Source organism: Mus pahari, chromosome 1 (genome assembly GCF_900095145.1).
Source record: "Mus pahari chromosome 1, PAHARI_EIJ_v1.1, whole genome shotgun sequence".
In the NCBI taxonomy this organism is placed as follows: Eukaryota; Metazoa; Chordata; class Mammalia; order Rodentia; family Muridae; genus Mus; species Mus pahari.
In genome coordinates, this window is record NC_034590.1 from 3,104,546 (window position 1) to 3,111,296 (window position 6,751).

Sequence of the window (6,751 nt, forward strand, 5' to 3'; positions counted from 1 at the left end):
AACTCACTCTGTAGACCAGGCTGGCCTCAAACTCAGAAATCCGCCTGCCTCTGCCTCCCGAGTGCTGGGATTAAAGGTGTGCGCCACCACGCCCAGCTAAATGATTCCATTCTTAAGAGAGCTAAATATAAATCAATGTGAAAAAACAAATCCATACAGAACTCTTTGTGTGTGTGTGTGGTGGTGGTGGGGAGACACACAAACAAAAATCTCACTAGATGGTACCGGCTGCCCTACAATTCTCTCTTTAGACCAGGCTGGCATCAAACTCAGATCTGCCTGCCTCCTGACTGCTGGAATTAAAGGTATCTGCTGGGCTGGAGAGATGGATCACAGGTTAAGAGCACTGGCTGCTCTTTTAGAGGTCCTGAGTTTAACTCCCAGCAACCACGTAGTGGCTTACAACCATCTGTAATGAGATGTGGTGTCCTCTTCTGGCCTGTAGGCATACATGCAGGCAGAACACTGTATACATAATAAATCTTTTTTAAAAAAAATATAGTGTGTGCCCCTATGCTGGAAGCAGAACTCATTAACATCCATTCAACATAGATAATGTTGCATCCCAGCTCCCTCTTCCCCACCCCCCCAAATGTACTGCCACTGGCACTGTCCAAAGTAACATTTGGGCTCAGCTCAGGCTGGACAGTAGAGTTTTTTGAGGTGGGGTATATAAAGACACATTTCTTCCTACCTTAGGCAAATGAGGTACCTGGCTACATATCAAAGCCCTATGCTAATTTCCAGGCTTCTTCAGTCCCTTTTAACATGCAGTTCTGGTATATATCAAGGGCTCTTCTGGTTTTAAATCTCCAGACTGTTAGAGCTTTCAGCTTTCTCCCTCCAACTCTGTGCTCCTTGTTTTTCTTAAAAAACGAAAGTCCCCACCTGCCCCACCCTTTAGTGTCTCTCTGCTCCGTGGCATCTTTGGGCATTCCCAAACACCTCTGGCTATTTTTCACTCTACCCTGAGAGAGATGTGGCAGTTTTATGTTTACAATAAACTCTGCTTCTTTATACCCATGGAGTGGTCCATTTCAGTGGCCTTACCATGCCTTCACTTAGAGGTAATACTTGTTGAAAATCAACTTTCCAGGTGAGTCATGGTGGCCCAAGCCCGTGGTTCCACAATTTGAGGATGACGCAGAACATCTGCCATGAGTCCCGTTTGGGCTACATAGTATCAAGGTTTTGAGGTCCAGCTCAAAAGAGGTCTATGTTTTGTCTATGTAAATGCAATAAATGTGGCAGTCATTACTTATCACAAAACCAAAAAAGAATTCATATTAGAGAAAAATGATATACAGTTCGTTGTTTTAGGGCTGTTTTTATGGCTCACTTAAAACTAGCAAGCATCAAAGTTCATGCTAAAGTAGGGTTTGTTAAATAAGGGTAGGAGGAGTTAAACCAGAGTGGTGCCTACTCTAGAGTTGAGATGGTTTTCATATCGAAGCTCTTTGAAACACTGAGGCAAGAGGTTTACCAGCCTGAGCAGCCTAACAAGAGCCTGTCTGCACATAAAAAGTAAAGTAGGACTGTGGGTACAGCTCGGTGCGTGTGCAAGGCCCTGAGGATCCCAGACCACTGGGGTTTACTGGCTTTCTTCATTGTGTCTGAGTGTTCTGCTTGCATATATCTGTGCACTGTGTGTGCAGTACTCAAGGGCCAAAAGGGGGTGTCATCACTTGGGACTGGAGTTATAAAAGGTTCTGAGCTGTCATGTGGGTGCTGGAGCTCAAACCAAGGTGTCTGAAAGGTCAGCCAGTAAGCTTCAGTGCTTCACTGCAGCCCACTTTCCATCTTGAAGACACCACTGGGGGTGGGGGTGTTGCATGCTTGAAGGAAGACGCTGTGCAGCTCAGTTCTGTCCTCCCACTACACACCAGTTGGAAAACTCAGTTTGTCACGCTTGCTTGTCAGCGAATCTATTCATTGAACCTTCTCTAGCTTTGTGTACACATGCACACATACCTTCACTCCACTTATGAAAGCACACACACACACAAACACACACACTACACATGAAAACCTTGGGGGGAGGTGGGATGGGGGCAGGGACTGATTTTAACTATTGATGCCAGCTATGAAGGCGTCATTTACTTTTAGAAGATAGCAGCCAGGCAGTGGTAGCTGGTGGCACACACATTTAATCCCAGCACTTGGGAGGCAGAGGAAGGTGGATCTCTAAGTTGGGTTCAAGACTAGCCTGGTCTACAGAGTGAGTTCCAGAACAGCCAGGGCTATATAGAAAAACTGTCTCAAAAACAAAACAAGAAAAAGCCAAAAAATAAAAAGGTGAAAAGATTTGCAGTATCATCTAGTTGTTTACAACCTCAAAAACGTGTCAAAATTTAACACTGAAAACTGCCTTGCAGATTTATAGTGACTTTAACTTTTTTATATAAATGAATTAAAAACAGGTCTTCAACATGAAAGCCAGCTTATGAGTACAAAGTTATAAATCATAACAGCTTTCCACATGAGACTGCAATTAGGCAAGCTGCACTAAGGTAAACCCTCTGCATTTCAACACACTGGCTAAACAGTCCTGGGGACAGTGGAAAGACAGAACCTTGAGCTTTTAAATTCAATTCAAGAATGTGAAAGAATCGTAAGATTTTTGGGAAAACCATACTTTGGTATATTTGGAACTCCGGTTTGCAGTTGATATTTATGTTATCTGCTAGTTTTCAAATATAATAGCTACAACCTGACAATTCTACCTGTGTGTCTTCTTTTTTACCTGTACGAAAGGAAATTTGTATGTGTGTGCACATTCTTTTGTAAGTGTATACAGAGGCCTGATATCCTTGGATGCTATACACTTAGTTTTATTAGAATCATTCACTGGGGCCTGAGCTGGCCAATGATCACAGAAGTCCTGCCATCTTGACCTCCCAAGTTGGGCTCAGAAGCATGTTCCACCATGACCAGCTTTGTGTATGGGTTCTGGGGATCTGGTCCCCATGCTTGCACAGCTAACCTTTACTCCCCAGGCCAAACCAGATACTGACATACTGTGCTCCCAGATGGTATCAAATAGACCACTAAATTTGTTTTACAAATACTTTATCCAATTATATGACTATCTGCAGCAGAATTTTCCCTAAATTAATTGGATAATAAAGACAAGAAAAAGCCAAAAAAAAAAAAAAATGAAAAGGTAAAAAGATTTGCAGTATCATCTAGTTGTTTACAACCTCAAAAAAAAAAAACAAAAAAAAAACCGCCAGTCACTGGGCGAGGAGGTTGGTCTTCCGGTCCAAGAGAGGAAGAGGGAGAGAAGGAAGGAACACCCCTTTTTTGGACAGTGAGGCGGAAGTGAAAGGAGGCACCATGCAGACGGAACTGTTAGATCTGGTAGCAGAATATGCCACTGTTAGATTTCTTTCTTTTTTTTGGCAATTTTACATGCTAGTTCTTATTTACTGCAAATTGTGCAAAGGATACTATAATATTGTTTGGTAGGACAGTTATGTAAATCCAGTATTAAACAATACCATATGGTGGCACATACAAAGCAGAACACCATGTGCTTTCAAAACTGGTTAATATCAGGCTACAATTCAGTTCTGACGATTCTCAAAAGGAAATCTGAAGAACTCTCATGTAATATAAACAAATACCCAGGAACACAGGCTCCTGTTTGGTTGGAATGTTTTGTCTCTTTAAATGTCTTGAAAAACGCAAATCATACTAACTTTTAAAATAATTGATTAAGATGTATGATATAGGAAAATAGCTTATTTTTTTCCTTTCTTTTCTCAGTTGGCACCATCAGTTAATACAGTTTTAACACGATGGCTAACACGAAGCTGCCTCCAATGAACTTGCCCATTATAGGGACTACTTGTACATTCATTGCAATTTTCCTATTCATAACAAAAAGTAATATTAAGACAAAGGTCTTAAAGAAATATTTTACTTCAAAAGTAAAATAATTTTAATAGTTAACATTCTTCCCAACTAAATCACTTAAGAACTAATGTAAAACATTTATGAACCATAACAGTAAAGATGGCAGCAAAAAGTACTTCATGTTGCCAAATCTTAATTCTGAGGTGTATAATGAGGTGAGTTAGGGAGAAGCATATAGCCAATTGGCCCGGGATTCATAGCACCATGGATCTGTGCAGGAGCACCATATGCTGCACCAACTGGATGCCACATGGCAACACTGGAATAATCTGATGCAACAGGAACATAGGAATCAAAACCCGACAAAGATCTCCATCCACAGGGATCTGTCATTACTGGATAGTAGACTGCTCCGTGAGGGGTAGGTACAGCATCAGCAATGGGAAAAGTATCATTTGTTGATACATCTGCCTGTGTGCCATCCGCTCTCCACATCACTGTATACCTGAGAAACACTTTGGTCTACGAGGGGTTGCTCAGTACAATCTGGATAACTCCATGAACCTGTTCTTGCTGTGGCTGCACATATGGCATATAAACCATGGAATGCAAGTAGTTGTCCTAGATTGAAATAGTACTGCAAAACATTTCTATCTTGGGGCAGATCACTTCCACTGGGATCATAGGAATAAGGTGGTGGTGGTGGTGGTGGGAGAGGAAACCCCGAAGCATCTCCTGCTTCAAGAGGAGTAGCAGGAGGCAGTGGAGGAGGCAGTGGAGGAGGCAGTGGAGGAGGCCGTGGAGGAGGCAGTGGAGGAGGCCGTGGAGGAGGCAGTGGAGGAGGCAGTGGAGGAGGCCGTGGAGGAGGCAGTGGAGGAGGCAGTGGAGGAGGCAGTGGAGGAGGCAGTGGAGGAGGCAGTGGAGGAGGCAGTGGAGGAGGCAGTGGAGGAGGCCGTGGAGGAGGCAGTGGAGGAGGCAGTGGTAGCGGTGCTGAGTTTAGTATGATAGATTCCTCGCCCAGCGGTTGTGTTATCTGTTGATTCTAACCTAAGATTGTCTGGTATTTTACATTCCCGGTGACTCAGGTGGGCTCCAGGGAATAGAGCCAGTCTTGGCAGACTAGCCACAGGGGACAGATGACTGGGATTGTGGCAGCAAGTGAACTGTGGGAAACTGGGCGGACAGCTGCTTGAGAATAGGCCTGGGGGGGGGCAGGGAAACCGATATTACTGGCCTGAAACCGGTAATAGTGTGGGTTATTTTTTATTAATTATACACTACAAGTACCTATATGTAAATACATATATGCCAGTGTCTGCAAAGGTCCAAAGGCGGTCTTTGACTGCCCTGGAGTCATAATTAGAAGCAGTTGTGAGCTGTCCAATGTGGGTGCTGGGAACCAGCCTCCATCCCATCTTCTGGAAGAGCAAAGTACTCTTTTTTTTAAAAAAAGATTTATTTATTTATTATGTATAAGTACACTGTAGCTGTCTTCAGACACTCCAGAAGAGGGCGTCAGATCTTGTTAAGGATGGTTGTGAGTCACCATGTGGTTGCTGGGATTTGAACTCAGGACCTTTGGAAGAGCAGTCAGTGCTCTTAACCGCTGAGCCATCTCTCCAGTCCCAGCAAAGTACTCTTAACCACTGAGCAATCCTACCACTCCATCTTCTCCACCAGCAACTGCACACTAGGATCCTGTTCAACAAGTTAAAGAGTCTGTTACTATAAATCCAGTGAAAGGCCACTGTTGGAGAGGTCACAGGCCCTGATGGGAAAGCTACTATTGTTTTGTTAAATGGACAAGTGTTTGTCAAATACCCACATTGCTATCACCTCTGGTCAGAGAAGCTTCTTTGTACCATATTTAGTGGTGACTTCAGAGACTTAATAATTACTCAAAAATCTTGGACCAAATGTTGAATGTCTATAGCCACAAATGGACATACAAAATTCAGGGAACGTTGTGGAACTTGGGCCAGAAAGAACCTTTGAGTTAAATTCCTACCCAATTCTATACTCGGCCAAAATCATCCACAGAGAATCAATAGTTGGCCAGAGAACCAGTGAGATGGCTTAGCAACCACAAGTTCTGGGTGCTAAGCCAGAGGCTCTAAATGAATTCCCAGAGACCCATATAGAGTGGAAGATAAGACCCAACTCCACAAAATTGTCCTCTTACCTCTACAAGTCACATGCCACATGTCCAGACATACGCACACGAATGGTAAATGTGCTTCTAAACTTTTTTTTTTCATTTGGAGGGAAGGCTGAAGAGTCAACTAAGCAGTCAAAGTGCTAATGCCCTTGCAGACTGTTCCCAGCTGTTCCACATCTTCTCAGCTCTCTGGGCACTTGCATATACATGCACATTTCTAAACAGACATATGCATACATGTGAAATCAGCAAAAGAAATTTCAAAAAGTATTAAATTGTATCAGCCAAAAGAAATAGCCATGCAAATTCAGTGGCACATGTGGGGTCGCATGACTTTATAATCACACGTCACACAGGAGGTGCAGTACACATATACCCTCCAAACCCATCCCAACCCTTGCTGTCTACCCGGTTCATGTCCAGTAGGTCATGTCTTAGTCAAACACCCAAGTCCAAACTTCATGCTGGGTCACCTCTAGCCTTCTGGGAAAGTATTTCTCTCATCTTTATTTATTTTTGGAAATTATGTGTCTGTGTGGGGTCATATGCAACTTGAGTGCAGACACCAGAAGAGGGCATTGGAGGCTGAGTTAAAAACTGGTTGCCTGGGGATCCGCTGACATGTAGTGTTCCAGTCTTGCCTGTTTTAACAGATGCTGTGTCTTTTCCCAAGGTGTGGTGCAGATGAGCAGCTCAAACCTTTTGGGCCTTCCTGAAGATTTTTTTTTTTTTTTT

General features: G+C 43.3%; 1 protein-coding gene across 1 annotated transcript in view; it reads left to right on the forward strand.

The window, feature by feature from the left end:
- The window catches only part of LOC115062693 (zinc finger protein 567-like), a 28,960-nt gene that overhangs the window by 1,839 nt on the left and 20,370 nt on the right, over positions 1-6,751 (forward strand). The gene's annotated exons all lie outside the window — the stretch shown is intronic.